The sequence below is a fragment of the Myotis davidii genome, unplaced genomic scaffold (genome assembly GCF_000327345.1).
Source record: "Myotis davidii unplaced genomic scaffold, ASM32734v1 scaffold734, whole genome shotgun sequence".
Lineage (NCBI taxonomy): Eukaryota > Metazoa > Chordata > Mammalia > Chiroptera > Vespertilionidae > Myotis > Myotis davidii.
Genome location: NW_006286300.1, coordinates 472,654 through 489,098, shown reverse-complemented (window position 1 = coordinate 489,098; position 16,445 = coordinate 472,654). Strand labels below are relative to the sequence as shown.

At 41.1% G+C, this 16,445-nt stretch overlaps 1 protein-coding gene across 1 annotated transcript in view; it reads right to left on the bottom strand.

Annotated features, from left to right (window-relative positions):
* The window catches only part of SENP8 (SUMO/sentrin peptidase family member, NEDD8 specific), a 34,544-nt gene extending 18,133 nt beyond the window's left edge, over window positions 1-16,411 (bottom strand). Inside the window, exon 1 of the mRNA XM_006757779.2 lies at window positions 16,207-16,411. The gene's annotated coding sequence lies outside the window, so the exon portion shown is untranslated. The remainder of the gene's footprint in view (window positions 1-16,206) is intronic.
* Between the last annotated feature and the right edge of the window lie 34 nt (window positions 16,412-16,445).

Here is a 16,445-nt window from a genome sequence, read left to right as displayed (position 1 = left end):
GTTTTGATGTCTTTCATGTTTTGTTGTTATTGTTAATCCTCACCCAAGGATTTTTTTCAATTGATTTTTTAGAGAGAGTAGAAAGGAGAGAAACATCGATGTGAGAGAGACACATCAATTGGTTGCCTCCCACACACATCCTGACTGGGGCTGGGGATCAAACCTGCAACCAGGTACATATCCCTGACTGGGAATCGAACCCATGACCCTCCAGTGCACACTCTAACCACTGAACAAGTAACACTGGCCAGGGCATCACTCACTCTCTTATTCGTTTAATTTCAGTTCCTTGCATAGCATTCAAGGTTTTTAAAATTCGCTCCTTTGTTAATTTTGTTCTTTTTCGCTCCAAAACAAGAATGTAAGCTCCCTGAAAGAAAACCAAGGAACCTTGTCTGCCTAAACTTGTTTACAATTCTAGGCCTTGGACCTCAAACAGAGCTGGCCAGGCAGATAATAAATAATTGTAGAATGAATTAATGAGTAATGAAGTATGGATCTCAACATGATATAAAGTTTGGCAAAGAAATGTTTATATTTACAGAGTAATATAAGGGCCTTTAATTATCCCTTCTAGTCTAGCTTCCTACTTTATGCAAAAATCCTTCAGTTCTGCTCTCAGAGAAAAAAATGCTGAAGCTTGACTCTCAACTAGCTGTATGGTACTGGGACAGAAAAACAAACCCACACATTTTTAGAAATTTTAAATAGAATGATGGAGCCATTACAAATCAATGGGAGAAATTATGGATTATTCCATGTTTTCAATGAACATTATATCCTATAGAAGCACTGTCCAATAGGACTTTCTGCAATAGAGGAAGTGTTTTGTTTTTTAAAATTATTTATTGATTTTTTTTTAAAAAATATATTTTATTGATTTTTTTGCAGAGAGGAAGGGAGAGGGATAGAGAGTTAGAAACATCAATGAGAGAGAAACATCAATCAGCTGCCTCCTGCACATATCCCATTGGGGATGTGCTCGCAACTCAGGTACATGCCCTTGACCGGAATCGAACCTGGGACCTTTCAGTCCGCAGGCCGACGCTCTATCCACTGAGCCAAACCGGTTTCGGCTGGAGATTCTTAATATACATAAGCATATTAAAGGCTAGAAGAAGTTCTGCAATAAAGAAATTTACCTTTCCTTGGTCTGATTTACTTCCCAAACTCATTTGATTCATTGAAACACTTTTTGTTTGTTTTTTTGTAGAATATCTATTAGCACCTTATTGCCTATGAAGTAAAGTTTGAGATATGCTTGCTGAGTTACTTAATGGCATTGTGATAACTTGTTAATAATTTGATTTAAAAAAAGCTAGGGGAGAACCAAGTTGATGGCCTAGGTAAATGCCTATACTTGCTGCCTCCCTCAACCACGTCAAAATTACAACTAAAATACACAACAACTATTATCCAGAACCACGGGAAAGCTGGCTGAGTGGAAGTACTGTAACTAGAGAGGTAAAGAAGAAAGTGCACTGAGACTGGTAGGAGGTGCGGAGGCACGAAACAGGCTGGTTCGGCACACGGGTGTGCCGCTTTTTTAATCGGGAGGGAGATCACCTCTGTGGAGGCCACGCGGAGGAGTGAGGGGATCCAGCACCACACCAGCCCACAAGCCCAGCGTCCCAAAGGTGGGGAAAGAAATCCCTACGAGCAATAAGAACAATGGACTGTAAAAACCAGTGTGGATTGGGGTTGAGTGACACATAGATTGCTAGAGACTCAGCTGCTCCTCTTAAAAGGCCTGCACCACAAAGTGAACTTACAATCTCCCGCTTGCTCTGAGCTCCAGTGCCGGGCGAGGCTCTGGGGGACCCAGACACATATGGGGAGCAATTGGACTGTCTGGCACTGGGGCAGGAACTTGGGGGCGGCTTTCTTCCAGACGGAGGTGCTTGCAGAGGTCATTGTTCCTGTGCTAGGACCTCCCTGGTGCAGGGCTGACTGGCAGCCATTTCTATTTGCTCCACCCTGGTGATTCCCCGAGACCCCACCCCACCCAATTTATAACCCCACCCAAGCTGTGCACAGTGGCTTTTGCATATGAATGGCCCAAAGCTATCAATAAAAGGCCCAAGGCCAGCAGCAGCAGCAGCCTGCCTTGCTTCACAGTTGGGCTCGTCTGGGCACTTCCAAACCCGATACAAAGAGGAGGAATCTGCAGATCTCTCTGTAGCTCCTACTGGGTGGCCCCGGGCAGTGGATGACTTTGCACCTCCCTGGAGACCCAAGAGCCAGTGTACCCAGTGGTCAGTGTGAGACCATATCAGATTACAACTCTTCACATCCATAAGGGACACACTCAGGGGGCAGACTCAGTGAGAACTAAAGCCCGACTGAAGCAAGTCCTGCCCAATAATGGTGTCTCCTGCACAGCAGCTCTCCTACTGTAGTTGCAGCTGGTACCCATAGCCAATTGGCCTGGAGGTCAATTCCTCCCAGTAACACCAAGAGCAATCAAGGTTCAACTATAACAAAACTGTGGACACAGCCCACAAAGGGGTGCACCAAGAGTGTCCACCTCAGGTGACTGGGGAGGCTGAGCCACAGGGCCCTCTAGGACACCTACCACACAAGGCCACTTTATCAACTCAAGCAAACTTAGCAGCTACCCAACACATAAAAACAAACACAGGGAAGCAGCCAAAATGTGGAGAAAAAGAAACATGTCACAAATGAAAGAAATGGAAGAAAGCAAACTATTGGATATAGAGTTCAAAACCACAGTTACAAGGTTACTCAAGAATCTTCTAGAAACCTCAGAGGAACTTAGTGAGACCTTCAAGGATCTTAGTGAGAATGCCAAAAAAATGGAAAAGGACCAGTCAGAAATTAAGCATACACTGACTGAAATAAATAATGATATACAGGGATTCAACAGTAGATTAGAGGATTCCAAGAATCAAGTCAATGATTTCAAATATGAGGAAGCAAAAAACACCCAAACAGAAGAGCAAAACGAAAAAAGAATCCAAAAATATGAAGATAGTGTAAGGAGCCTCTGGGACAACTTCAAGCGTACCAACATCCAAATTATGGGGGTGCCAGAAGAAGAGAGAGAGCAAGATATTGAAAACCTATTTGAAGAAATAATGACAGAATACTTCCCCTACCTGGTGAAAGAAACAGACTTAGAAGTCCCCAAACAAAGGCAATCCAAAGAGGACCACACCAAGACACATCATAATTAAAATGCCAAGGGCAAAAGACAGAGAGAGAATCTTAAAAGCAGCAAGAGAAAAACAGTTAGTTACCTACAAGGGAGTGCCCATAATGACTGTCAGCTGATTTCTCAACAGAAACTATGCAGGCCAGAAGGGAGTGGCAAGAAATATTCAAAGTGATGAAAAGCAAGAACCTACAACCAAGATTACTCTATCGAGCAAAGCTATCATTTAGAAATGAAGGTCAGATAAAGAGCTTCACACACAAGAAAGCTAAAGGGGAGCTCATCACCACCAAACCAGTATTATATGAAATGCTGAAGGGTATTCTTTAAGAGGAGGAAGAATAAAAAGAAAGAGATCAAAAATTACGAACAACAAAGTGGCAACATAAATATCAACAATTGAATCTAAAAATCAAATAAATAAGAAATCGAATAAACAGAATAAACTGGTAAATAAAATAGAATCGGAGGCATGGAAATGGAACAAACTAACGATTCTCAGCAGGAAGGGAGTGTGGGGGGGTGCAGGAAGAGAATAGACAAAGATCTTATATACATGTATGCATTACCTATGGACAAGAACAGGAGGGTGGCGAGGGCCTGGGGTGGGGTGGGAACTGGGTGGAGGGGAGCTACAGGGAGAAAAAAGAGGGGCATCTGTAATAACCTCAACAATAAAGACTGAAAAAATAAATTATAAACAGAAAAAAAAAAGCTAGGCCCCTATCTCATACCTTATATCAAATTACTGTATTTTAGATGAAGTAAAATGTAAGTGTTAAAAATGAAACAATCCCTGCACAGGTAGCTCCGCTACTTAGAGCATCATCCAGATATGCCAAGGTTGAAGTTTTGCTCCCTAGTCAGAGCACACACAGGAATCAATCAGTGAATATATAAACAAGTGGAACAACATATCCACGTTTCTTTTTCCCTCCCTCTCTCCTCCCCTTACACTCCCTTTCTCTCTCTTTCAAATCAATTAATAAAAAATGTTTTAAAAAAAGAGGAAACAAAAATTTAGAAGAAAATAGAGCTTATACAATTGTATGACTGACCAATGAAGAGATGAAAAGATACTCCAAAAGAAATCAAAAATACTTACTATGAATCAAAGAAATTCAAGTTAAAGTAAGATTTCATTTTTCACTTACCAAATTAGCAAAGATGAGAAAAACTGATAATAACCAGCATTGCTGACAGACTGGGAAAACAGCCATTCTCATTGTTGACAGAGTGTAAACAAATGTGAGCTTTTGGAAAAGTAATTGGCTATCGTATTTTAATTCTTTTTTTTCCTTTATTGATTAAGGTATTATTTTTTTAAAAATATATTTTATTGATTTTTTACAGAGAGGGAGGGAGAGAGATAGAGAGTCAGAAACATCAATGAGAAAGAAACATCGACCAGCTGCCTCCTGCACATCTCCTGGGGATGTGCTCGCAACTCAGGTACACGCCCCCGACCGGAATCAAATCCGGGACCTTTCAGTCCGCAGGCCGACGCTCTATCCACTGAGCCAAACCGGCTTTAGCTGATTAAGGTATTATATATGTGTCCTTATCCCCCCCATGGCGCCCCCCACCCCCATATTTTAATTTTTAAGAAATGTGTAGCCCTAACTGGTTTGGGTCAGTGGATAGAGCTTCAGCCTATGGACTGAAGGGTCCCTGGTTTAATTCTGGTCAAGGGCACATGCCTGGGTTGCGGTCTCAATCCCCAGTAGGGGGCATGCAGAGGCAGCCGATGAATGATTCTCTCTCATCATTAATGTTTCTATCTCCCTTTCCTTCTCCCTTCCTCTCTGAAATCAATAAAAATATACTTTAAAAAAGAAAGATGTTCATAATATGCTATGAAAAGGAAGTTTATATAAAAATTTGTAAGAGAAAAGCATACATAAAAATAATAAAGAATGAGAGCCATCACAAATTTAGATAGTTTTTCTTTAAGAATAGGATTATTTAAACTTAAACTTTTTCCTTCTATGTTTTGATACTGTCTGTTTTATTCCCCCCTTTCTTTTGATAATGAGCACATATCAGTAAATGCAATTATTTCTACTTAGAAAAACAATGTACCACCTCCACTTTTTTTTTTAGTTTACATTCAATATTACTTTATATTAGTTTCATGTGTACAGCACAGTGGTTAGACAATCATATACTTTACAAAGTGTTTCTTCTAATATTTCTAGAATGCATCTGGCAAAACACATATTTATCACAATATTACTGACTACATTTCTTATGCTGTACTTTACATCCTCATGACTATTCTGAAACTACCAATTTGTACTTCTTAATCCCTTTACGTCTTTCACCCAGTCCCCTATCACCCCTTCCCACTGACAACCACCAGTTCACTCTCTGTGTTTATGAGTCTGTCCCAATTTGTTTGTTTCATTTATTTGTTCTTTAGATTCCATATCCTAATAAAAGTTATATGTAAATTAACCATAGCCACGCCCACCGCCAATAAGGAGAGAATATGCAAATTGTCATGAAAAAGATGGCGGCAGCCGGCCAGGAAGTTTGCAACAAGGCCAAGTTGGATGAGCAGCACAATGAGCGCCATCAGCAGGCCCATGCCGACCATCTACTGCTGCAACAGCAGGGCGGGCCCTCGTTGGCCAGAGGCAGCAGTGAGGCGGGCGGCAATGCGGGCACCAGCAGTCTCCCCGAGGTGGCCAAGCCGTTGGGAAGACGTACAGCCAATGACAGGTTTCAGGGCTCGAAGGCGCCCAGGGCAAGTGCTACTGCGCCCATGCCAAACTGCAGAGGCCAGGGGCGGGGGGTGTGGCGGGGTTGGGCAGTGTTTGGGGAACATCCCAGAGGTCAGGGTGGCTGGGCGCCTCCCACAAGCCGGCTTGGCAGCCAAAGGGAATGGGCGAAGCCGGGGCCTGACTCCTGGGCAGATGGACGGTCCCCCCCCAGCAGAGAATGGCTACCACAGCAAACCCCTAAGGAAGGGCCAGACAGAAAGGCTGGTTTCACTTGTGGGTGGGCCCCACCAGCATTTCCATCTTCACTCTCTTCATTATCATGAAAAGTCGGAAACCCTTCCCCACCGCTGAGCCAGGAGAATGCTGCGTCTGCCTAAGAACCCATCTTACAAGTCTTGCTCCCACGTCTTACAAGTCTTGCTCCCATGGTGGCGGATGAGACAGGAGTTAAGAGCTCAGGCTCTGAAGGGAGGGATGAAGGGAGGGGTTTGCTTCCCAATCCCGTCCTGCGCGGGCTGGGACCTTCTGAAGGCTCAGCTTGCTCATCTGTGCAATGGCACCATCGCAGGGCTCAGGGGCTGGTATTGAGGGCTACGCGAACCAGCACCTGGCACAGTGTGACACTCATACATGAAACACGTGGTTCTAATGGCTGACAGGTGGTGTTGTGACATAGGACATGCAGTTCTGAATTTTTTTTCTCCTGAGCTGCAGTCTGGCCCTCATGGCAACCTCCGTCGGGTTGTGTTAGTCCTTGCTTAACTCCACTGACAATGGGGAGAGAGAAATGGACCCTGAGCAGCAGAAAAACTACCTTCTGAAATGACCCCTTCTTAGTGCATCCAGCGTTATGTTCCCTCCTTTTTCTAAGATAAAAAGTTGCATGTTGCAGTGGGCTGGGGACATTATCTTGTGATGAGTAAGGGAGGCTATTACTAGACCACGCACGAAATGAAAGCTGCCTGCTTTCCCCAGGGGACTCTCGAAAATAACCCTCTTCCCCAGCAAATGGCCACGGAGAAGGTGGATTGCAGTCGTGTATAGCATCACAAATCCTTTCTCAGATCCTCTGTTATCTAAACTGGCACCTGCCCACCACCTCTCAGGGGCTGGGAGGAGCTCACTCACCCATCGGCCACACCTCACAGCCCAGGAGGCACCAGGAGGCCAGTTCTCTGTCCCCACCGCCTGGTTCTCACAGCCTGAGTCAGCACTCCCCACACCTCAGTTCCACCCAGAAAGGTGATACCTCCTAAGGATGGGATTTGGCAATTATAGAAACTCTAATCCACCATGGAGAGATAAGCAGTGAAGGTTAGGGAGCCGTCACCCAGCGACCTCCCCCAAAAGGCCTCATGTACAATTTTAGTTTTAAGTATGGAGGGTGCCCCCCCCCCCCAATGTCTACACATGCTCTGAATAATTCTAAAGGCAGTGCTTATTAAAATACATCTCATTTTCAGAATTGATCTACCAGCTGTTAAAGTGTGTGTACGCTGTATTTTGAGACACCCTGTATATTTGATAAAGATCTAGTATAGAGACTATATAAGAGTGGTAGGGGCTGGAGCCTCTCCCACCCCCTCAGCAGTGCTAAGGATGTCTGACTGCAGCACGGTCCTACTCCCCCCTGGCAAGTGGACATCCCCTGAGGGCTCTTGGGCTGCCAGATGGATGTCTGACTGCCAGCTTAGGTCTGTTCCCCAGGGGAGTGGGCTTAAGTTGGCAGGTGGACATTCCCCAAGGGCTCCCAGGCTGCCAGAGAAATGCCTGACTTGGAGGGGAGGGATGTTCCCCCCCCCACACCTGAATTTTTGTGCACTGGACCTCTAGTATAAGTGAAATATGGTATTTGTCTCTGACTGACTTATTTCACTTAGCAGAATATCTTCTAGGTCCATCCATGCTGTGACAGATGGCAGGATTTCATTCTTGTACTCAGAAAATTATAAGATACTGAAGAAAGAAATCGAAGGAGATACAAATAAATGGAAGCATATATCATGTTCATGGATAGGAAGAATTGATATCATTAAAATATCCAAACTATGCAAAGTAATCTATAGATTCAATGCAATTCCTATCAAAATACCAATGGCATATTTTGCTGAACTAGAATAAATAATCCAAAAATTTATATGGAACTACCAGTGACCCCAAATAGCCTAAGCAATCTTAACAAAGTTGGAAGTATCATGCTATTTGATATCAAACTATATTACAAGGCTATAATAATCAAAACAGCATGGTACTGGCATAAACATAGATCAATGAGTCCAGAAATAAACCTACACCTATATGGTCAATTAATATTTGACAAAGGAGGCAAGAACATACAATGGGGAAAAGACAGACTATTTAAAAAATGGTGTTGGGAAAATTAGATACGTCCACCTTCTCTTTCTCTTTCTCTCTCTCTTTTTTTTTTATCTCACCCAAGGACAAATTTATTGATTTTGGAGAGAGGGGAAGGGGGGGAGGGAAAAAGACAGAGAGAGAGAGAGAGAGAGAGAGAGAGAGAGAGAGAAAGAAAGAGAGAGAGAAACACTGATCAGTACGTACCCAGGCTGTGGACTGAACTAGAAACCTAGGTATGTACCCTGACTGGGAATCAAACTCACAATCTTTTTGGTATATGGGACGACACTCCAACAAACTGAGCAACCTGGTCAGGGCTTTACTTCCCACTCTTTTTTTGTGTGTGTGTGGTCAAACTGAGTGTTTTTATTTTTATTTATTTATTTATTTTTATTATGATGATGAAAAACATGTAACATACAATTTTCCATCTTTTTCTTTCCATTATAGTTCACATTCAATGTTATTCTGTATTAGTTTCAGGTGCACAAGACAGTGGTTAGACCAGTGATGGTGAACCTATGACACACGTGTCAGAGGTGACATGCGAACTCATTTTTTTGGTTGATTTTTCTTTGTTAAATGGCATTTAAATATATAAAATAAATATAAAAAATATAAATCTTTGTTTTACTATGGTTGCAAATATCAAAAAATTTCTATATGTAACACGGCACCAAAGTTAAGTTAGGGTTTTTCAAAATGCTGACACGCCGAGCTCAAAAGGTTCGCCATCACTGGGTTAGACAATCATATACTTTACTTCCTACTCTTACACTGACCTAAAATATATCTGATTCTTCAACTCACTGGTCTCGCTTCTGTCTTCTAGAAAAAACAGAGTAACTGTAATGTCTCTTCTATAAATCTTCAAATATAAAGATGTAAAAATAACCTGATGTTTACTAAAATTAAATTATGTCCAACTTTGAAGTATGATTTAATTTGCAATTTCACAAAAAGAATGACATGCAAGACCAAATGTGCTTTTCATGGCAGGGTAAGTACAAAAATTCTCAGGAAGAAATGTCAAGCCGTTTTTATTTGTTTGTTTCAATTTCCCCCAATTTAACATTTCCTTTTAATGTAGCCTAAACCATTCAGGGATTTCGATGAAGAGCGATGTAAAAATTACCAACATTTATATATCCCTCTTCGTGGCAGAGATTAGATTTTACTCATCTCTGTTATCTTCAGTGCTTGACAAACTGAACAAGTATTAATAAATGATTTTTTTCTTGAACAAATACATTTTGAAAAAACTCCTAAAAACACAAAATTGTCCTAAATATAGAAGATTTCTCAATTTTGTAAGTTATTTATAAATTTGAACAGTATTCCTTTATCATCAATAGTTTACAAGTAGAAGAATTCAGCTTTCAAAGTAGAAAAACCACTTGTTATGATGATGATGATGCCTGGTAACTCTATTGCCATAGATACCATTTGGTCCTGTCTTGGGCCAGGGAGGCAGACTAGGTAAATTTTGAGGATTTCTTCTAGCACCAAGGCTATTCATTTATTGCTTTGTTACTAGGCATAGCTATCAATGGCTAAGGTGTCATTAACCATAAAAACAGTTTTATTCTCAGTCTACCATTACTATCCCGAGGGTTCCATTTATACTTGTCACAATTCTTTTTTTTTTTGCTCACTATAAACTTGTTGTAAACACCAGCCTTTTCTTAAACTGAGTTTGTTTTGCTTAAAATTTTCTGAGAAATGATTTTATACAATTCCTAAATTGAAATACCTACGGTTATAAAGACAGTGTACGTGGAGGCCATTAGATTTAATGAGAGGTTTGTGTAAGATTATATTTAATAAAAAAGTGGGCAGAATTGTGTTTTGGAATATACAGTAACAAAAACTGATAAGCTGTGACTGAGCTGAAGTTATAATCTGCCAGATTTCATAAGTAATCACGGTATTCACCATATATTAGCTAAATACAAACACAATTTGAAAAAAATATGAAAAAGCCATCATCTTTTAATTTTTTTTTGTGTGTGTTAATCCTCACACAAAAAGGGATATTTTCCATTGATTTTTACAGAGAGTGGAAGGGAGAGGAGAGACACAGAGAGAGGAACATCATCGATTGGTTGCCTGCCTCCCTCACTGCCCCTACTAGGGCAGGGAATGGAGACTGCAACTGAGGTACGTGACCTTCACTGAAATCAAACCCTGGGCCTTTCAGTCCATGGGCTGATGTTCTATCCACTGAGCCAAACCTGGTAGGGTATCTTTTAATTTTTTTGTCCTGTAGATTTCAAAGCTTGGTATGTTATTTTTTTCACAGACATTTATTTAAGAGGTAAATTATTACAAACTTCTAATTAAAGGGTTTCAAAAATGTGCTTGGAACATAGTGGGGGCTTAATAAATATTTAATAAGTGAATTAAATAAATGATGAATTTATGTTTTACTATAGTGTGCTGATAGAACAGGGTCTGATGACACCAATTATGACATATAAAATTTTGTCTTGCAATTTGTCTTTCAATGTTAATTAACACGAACACTTCTGAATTATCTAAGTTTGAATTATATTATACATTATTAAGTAGGGCTAAATATTTTCAGCAACTATTTACTTTAGTTGCTAAAGTGCCAAGTTGCTGCAATAAACAGTAGTGAGAAAATTAGAGCTAGATAAGGACAGAAATCCCCAAGTTATTGTTTTAAAGGAATTTAACCTATCACATTACTCTCAGAGAAAACTTATTCGTTGGCCACCAGGGAAGCCAGGCCTAAGGTTTTTAAATGTATAGATGTTCAAAAATAATAACTGTAATCAGGACAATTTTTAGTAACAGTACTGTGTTCTAGTGCTTTCAAAACAGATGAATGTGAGAAAGGGTAGCCATTTAATTGGAAATCAGAGAAAGGAACTTTTAGATTTTCTGTAAGTAATAAAAATTCTTATAACCCTCATAAGTTTCAAGTATTCTCTCTGCTTTAAGATAGACTCATTCCTCCATTTCCCCCAAAAAGGGAACAGACAGATGAATCTCAACCTCTGCATAAACCTTAATATAGACTGAAATCTATATTAAACCGTAACACCACCCACATGATCTTTAATCGGTGGACAGAAAGTCAGTATAGGCCAGTCACGCTGAAGAAGGTAGTCTCAGAGAATCTGGTTCATAAAGTTAAGTAACTTATTTGGTTTAGTAATACTTGGACCCGAAATTCAATTTGTTGAATAATATGTTTTAAAAAGGGCACAACTTGGGGACTATCTGGGATTTGGGCAGTAAGTTTTATATGGTCTGGTATCAATCAGTTTCCAAAGGGATGGGTTATCTGGGCTTTGAGGAATTCCTTTTTGTTTCCTAATACATTGTATTCATCAAAGAGGTTTAAGGGATTGGCAAGGAAAGGAGTCTTGACCTTAAAAAGTCAGAAATGTAGGACCTACAGGTGTAGATGACAGTTAATCAAGGAAACCTTAGCAACATCTGGGAACTGATTTATGAAGTAAAGCCATTGCTTATCAGAAGTGCTAACATTATCATTTTATAATACAAAAGAACGGAATAGCCTCTTGATTACATAAAATGCTAACTGACCTCTACATTGGTGTACACATCCCTGTTGAGAGGTATGCTATTTATCCCAATCTACGTTTCTTTAACACATTGTTTGCGGGTAGTTTTTATTGCGCGCTAACAGGTGGCGCGGGCCATTTTTGCTAATTTTTTGCGCAAATGGCAACGTTCAGTAAAATTACGATAACTTTAGTTTTACATATTTTTTTCAATGAAACTTTTTGTGATTTACTATAAAATGTATACTGAATTATTTTTCTTAGATGTACCCTTTCATTCCCTGGCAGATCTCTGACTCGGGCACTACCTTTTGGGAACAAGACTTTCAACAGTGGCACTCCTTGAATGGCATTTTGAAGCCTACCTCTGCCTCTCATATTCTGGGATTTGTACCCGCATTCTGCCGCTAGTCTATAAAAAACATATTAATACGTGTCCCGCGCTCTACCACCAGTCAACATAAAACATATAAATACGTTTCCCGCATACTTAAAAAAAAAATTTATCGATTTTAGAGAGGAAGGGGGAGAGGGAGAGAGGGAGAGGGAGATAGAGGGAGAGAGAGAGAGAGAGAGAGAGAGAGAGAGAGAGAGAGAGAGATACATCAATGATGAGAGAGAATCATCTATTGGCTTTCTCCTGCATGCCCTGACTAGGGATCAAGCCTGAAACCGGGGCATGTGCCCTGACAGGGAATCAAACCTTGACCTCATGGTTCATAGGTCAATGCTCAACTACTGAGTCACATCAGCCAGACCCAATGTACATTTCTTCATTGATTTTTTTTTTTTCAGAGAGAGGAAGTGGGAAAGAGGGAGAGAGGGAAGAAGGAAAGAGGAGGAGGAGGAGGAAGGAGAGAGAGAGGTGTAAGATTCAGATGCCTCCTTTACAACCCCCTCTCACCCCCGCACTGGGAATTGAATCTACCATCTTCTGGAGCACAGACAATGCTCTAACTAACCAAGCCACACTGGCTAGGGCCAATCTGTGTTTTTTAGAGTGGCCAGCACATTGGAGAAATAATGTAATTTAGCAGACTCTTTAGAATGTCCCTTGATAACATTTAGTTTTAAAAAATCATTTATTTATTTACTTATTTTATATAGTATCTTCATTCCTATCTTATCTTTTGATGATCTAACCTATACATTACTGCTAGAATAATTTTTCAAAAAGAACTCTAATTACATAATCCTACTCCAAAAATTTTTACATCTCTCCATCATCTGCCAAAGCAAGTACAGATTACAGGCTGGCATTCAATGATTTCCACAAAAATAGCCCCAACCTATCTTTCCCAATCTATTTCCTAGTACTGCTCCTACATAGATAGCTACAAACTAGGCCTCTCCTCCAGGAGGCCTAAAGCATTAGGCAACAGTGGATTGCTGCATTTAAGGTACTGGAGGAGAAGACAATAGCCAGTTCCCCACTTGAGCTCCAACAGAGAGGTTGGGAAGTGAACACCGCGCTAGTACCTCTCTGAAACACAGATTTCATATATCATGCTATTGCTTAAAAACAGCAGAGTGAGTTTTTTATAAATCTAGGCTCCATGGGCCAGGATGTGGTTAGAATTTAAAGTTTCCATGGACTTGGATTAGTGAATAAAACTGCATTAAAAATATTTTTATTGATTTCAGAGGGGAAGGAAGAGGGAGAGAGACAGAAACATCCATGATGAGAGAGAATCATGGGCTGGCTGCCTCCCACAAGTCCCCCACTGGGGATCGAACCCACAACTTGTGCCCTTGAGTGGAATCAAACCCGGGACCCTCAGTTCTCAACCTGACGCTCCCTCCACTGAACCAAACCGGCCAGGGCTAAAATTGCATTTTTATTTCCAATAATCTCTAGGTGAAATTTGGTATTTTCGTCAATAAATGTAGGCAATGATACAGAGTAGTATCAGCAATCCCTGTCTTTTGTCACCATTAAAAAATAGGATATTTTCACATCATATTAACCCCTTCCCCAACAATTTTTTTGTTAAAAACGTTTCTTTTTCAGACTAATTTTTTTATTTTGGTCCTATATAGTATTTTTGATGCTGGTTATGAAAACAGTTTGTAACTCGTCTTCCTATAAACCATATTTTTTTACCATATTTTCTTAGTATACTCGTCGACGACTGAAAAAGAACATTTTGTGAAAACGAGTATACACGTTTCTGCTGGGGAAGGGGTTAAGTTCTTGCAGGTATCTCAAAATATAATTTACACTCATCATTATTTTGGAATTATACAATAAGACCTGCTGCCAGATGATTAATGCACAAAGTACATATATAACTACATCACACACTTGTTTTAATATTTTTAAAACTTTGAATAAAATTGGTTCCATTCATTTCCATGTATTTTATTTCACATTTAAAAACATTCTGAGATAGGGGCCACAGGTCTGGCTATCATAGAGGTCCATGGGGTAAAAGAGGTTATTTTCTTTTTACCTTTGTTATTTTTACCTATTAATTGCTTATAGTATATAAACTAAATGTTTTAGCATGGGATTGAAGACTACACTTTATCATCTTTCTCTCTGCTCCACCCATTCTCCATACTATGGTCTAGCCATAACACACAACAGTGACTCTCTCTTATCTGGAGGCAGACAGACAGGTTTTTGGATTAACCCAGGTTAATAGATAGTAGCCTTGCACTGGCTTGGGCTTTGCCTTTACAGCCCTTCTCTGCCAGCCAAGTGAATTATTCTTTTAAAGGTTTGTTTTCCCTAATACTATACCCTAGTAAGGCTATATCCTAAATATGTTTATATCTCATTCCTAACTTAAATGATTGATGAAATTAATATTGGCAAGGCACTGTGTGTAGTAATTTCTAGGAGAGTGAAGTCTTTGCATTTCATAAATGGGCTCAACTCTGATCTTCTGGGGGATAAAAATGAGGATACTCTTGAGCTATAAGACTGAAACCCCAGCTGATAGACGAGAAAAGGAGAGGAAAAAGAGCTGTAGACCTGATTAAAATTAAGGGATGGAACTATGCTCAAGAGAAAGGCAGGAATAGCTTTTTTTTTCTCCCATTTCCCAGAACAGTTATTCAAAATTTTCATCTCTGCTCAAGCTTCTCATTCCATCTCAAACTCTCTCTCTCATCAAATGACTCCCATGCTAATGTCACACAGCCAACTCCATACCTTTATGTCCTTCTCTACTTCGCATTCTTTACATTTTTCTAGCTTAGTGGTTTTCAACCCTCAGCATTAGTCATCTCAGGAGACAATATTACTGGACCAGAGATTGTTTAATTGGTTTTGGGTGGAGTAACAACATTGATTTTATTTTTTAATTTATTATTTTTTAAATATATTTTTATTGATTTCAGAGAGGAAGGAAGAGAGAGAGAGAGAGAGATAGAAACATCCATGATGAGAGAGAATCATGGATTGGTTGCCTCCTGCAAGTCCTCCACTGGGGATGGAGCCCACAACCCAGGCATGTGCCCTTGACCAGAATAGAACCTGGGACCCTTCAGTTCGCAGGCCGATGCTCTATCCACTAAGCCAAACCGGTAGGGCTGATTTTATTTTTTTTTTAACGCGTCCCAGATGATTCTGATGTGGTACAAGGTTGAGTTCTATTAGAGCTCTTGATCCTATAAATTGGACACCCTCACCCATGCACTGGCCACTTCTTGGTTCCATGGTACACTAAGAGTCTCCCATCTTTAAAGAAAATATACTTGCGGCCCACATTATCGGTCCTCATCCTTCTTAGCCTTTACAACGACGCTTCCTTAAAGTGTAGGCTACACCAGTATGGTTTCCACTAGCTATATCCTATTCCTCGAGCTTTTTAGTCTTCCGGACCAAATACTGTCGTATCCTTTTGTACCTGGCACTCTTTCTGCTTCTCCTATTTCTTTGACCAGCAATTGCTCACTAGCCTAACATAAGTTACGAGTGAGCCAAAGGTCGCCTTGAAAGGTTTCCTCGTCCTCCGCAATCGGGGGTGCGGGGGGCTCTTCTATGCTCAGAGAGTGTCCTGTGCTTTTTTCTGTTATAATTTACTTTACGACCACTGCGGACTCTCTCACTGTCTCCCACGTAACACAACACTTCAGAAAGCTGAGGCTATTTCATTCGGTTCTGACTTTCTTGTGTCCAAGGTATGGAAATCACTGTAAAAAGTCGGATGAATGGAAAGGACTAAAAAAAAATTTTTAAAAAAAAAAAAAAAAAAGAGGGGGTCGGGGGCGGGGAGAGGGGCGTGTGTGTGGAAAGGGGCGGGGGCTCAGAGGGGCCGCTGAGAACCTAGAGCCAGAGCTGGGGAGGGGGCACGGATACGCTAGCTCTGCGTGGGCAGCACAGCGGCCCCAGGCCCGGACACAATCCCCGACAAACCGAAGCGGGGAGGCGGCTTCTTACCTGCCTCGGGCCTCACCACCTCAACCAGCCTTCAGGCACGTCTGTCTCTGTGTTGGCCGGAAAGCGAGAGCTACGGTCGCAAACCCAGAGCTTTCTACCCCAACCTTGCGACATTACACTCCAGTAGAGGGAGAGTCGAAGGCAGCGTTCCCAGCTCCGCCTTTCGCAGCGGAAAAAAAAAGTTTGGGCGGGGCAGCCTGGAGTCGACGGAATGGGTGTGCCCGCGCAGGCGCACACTG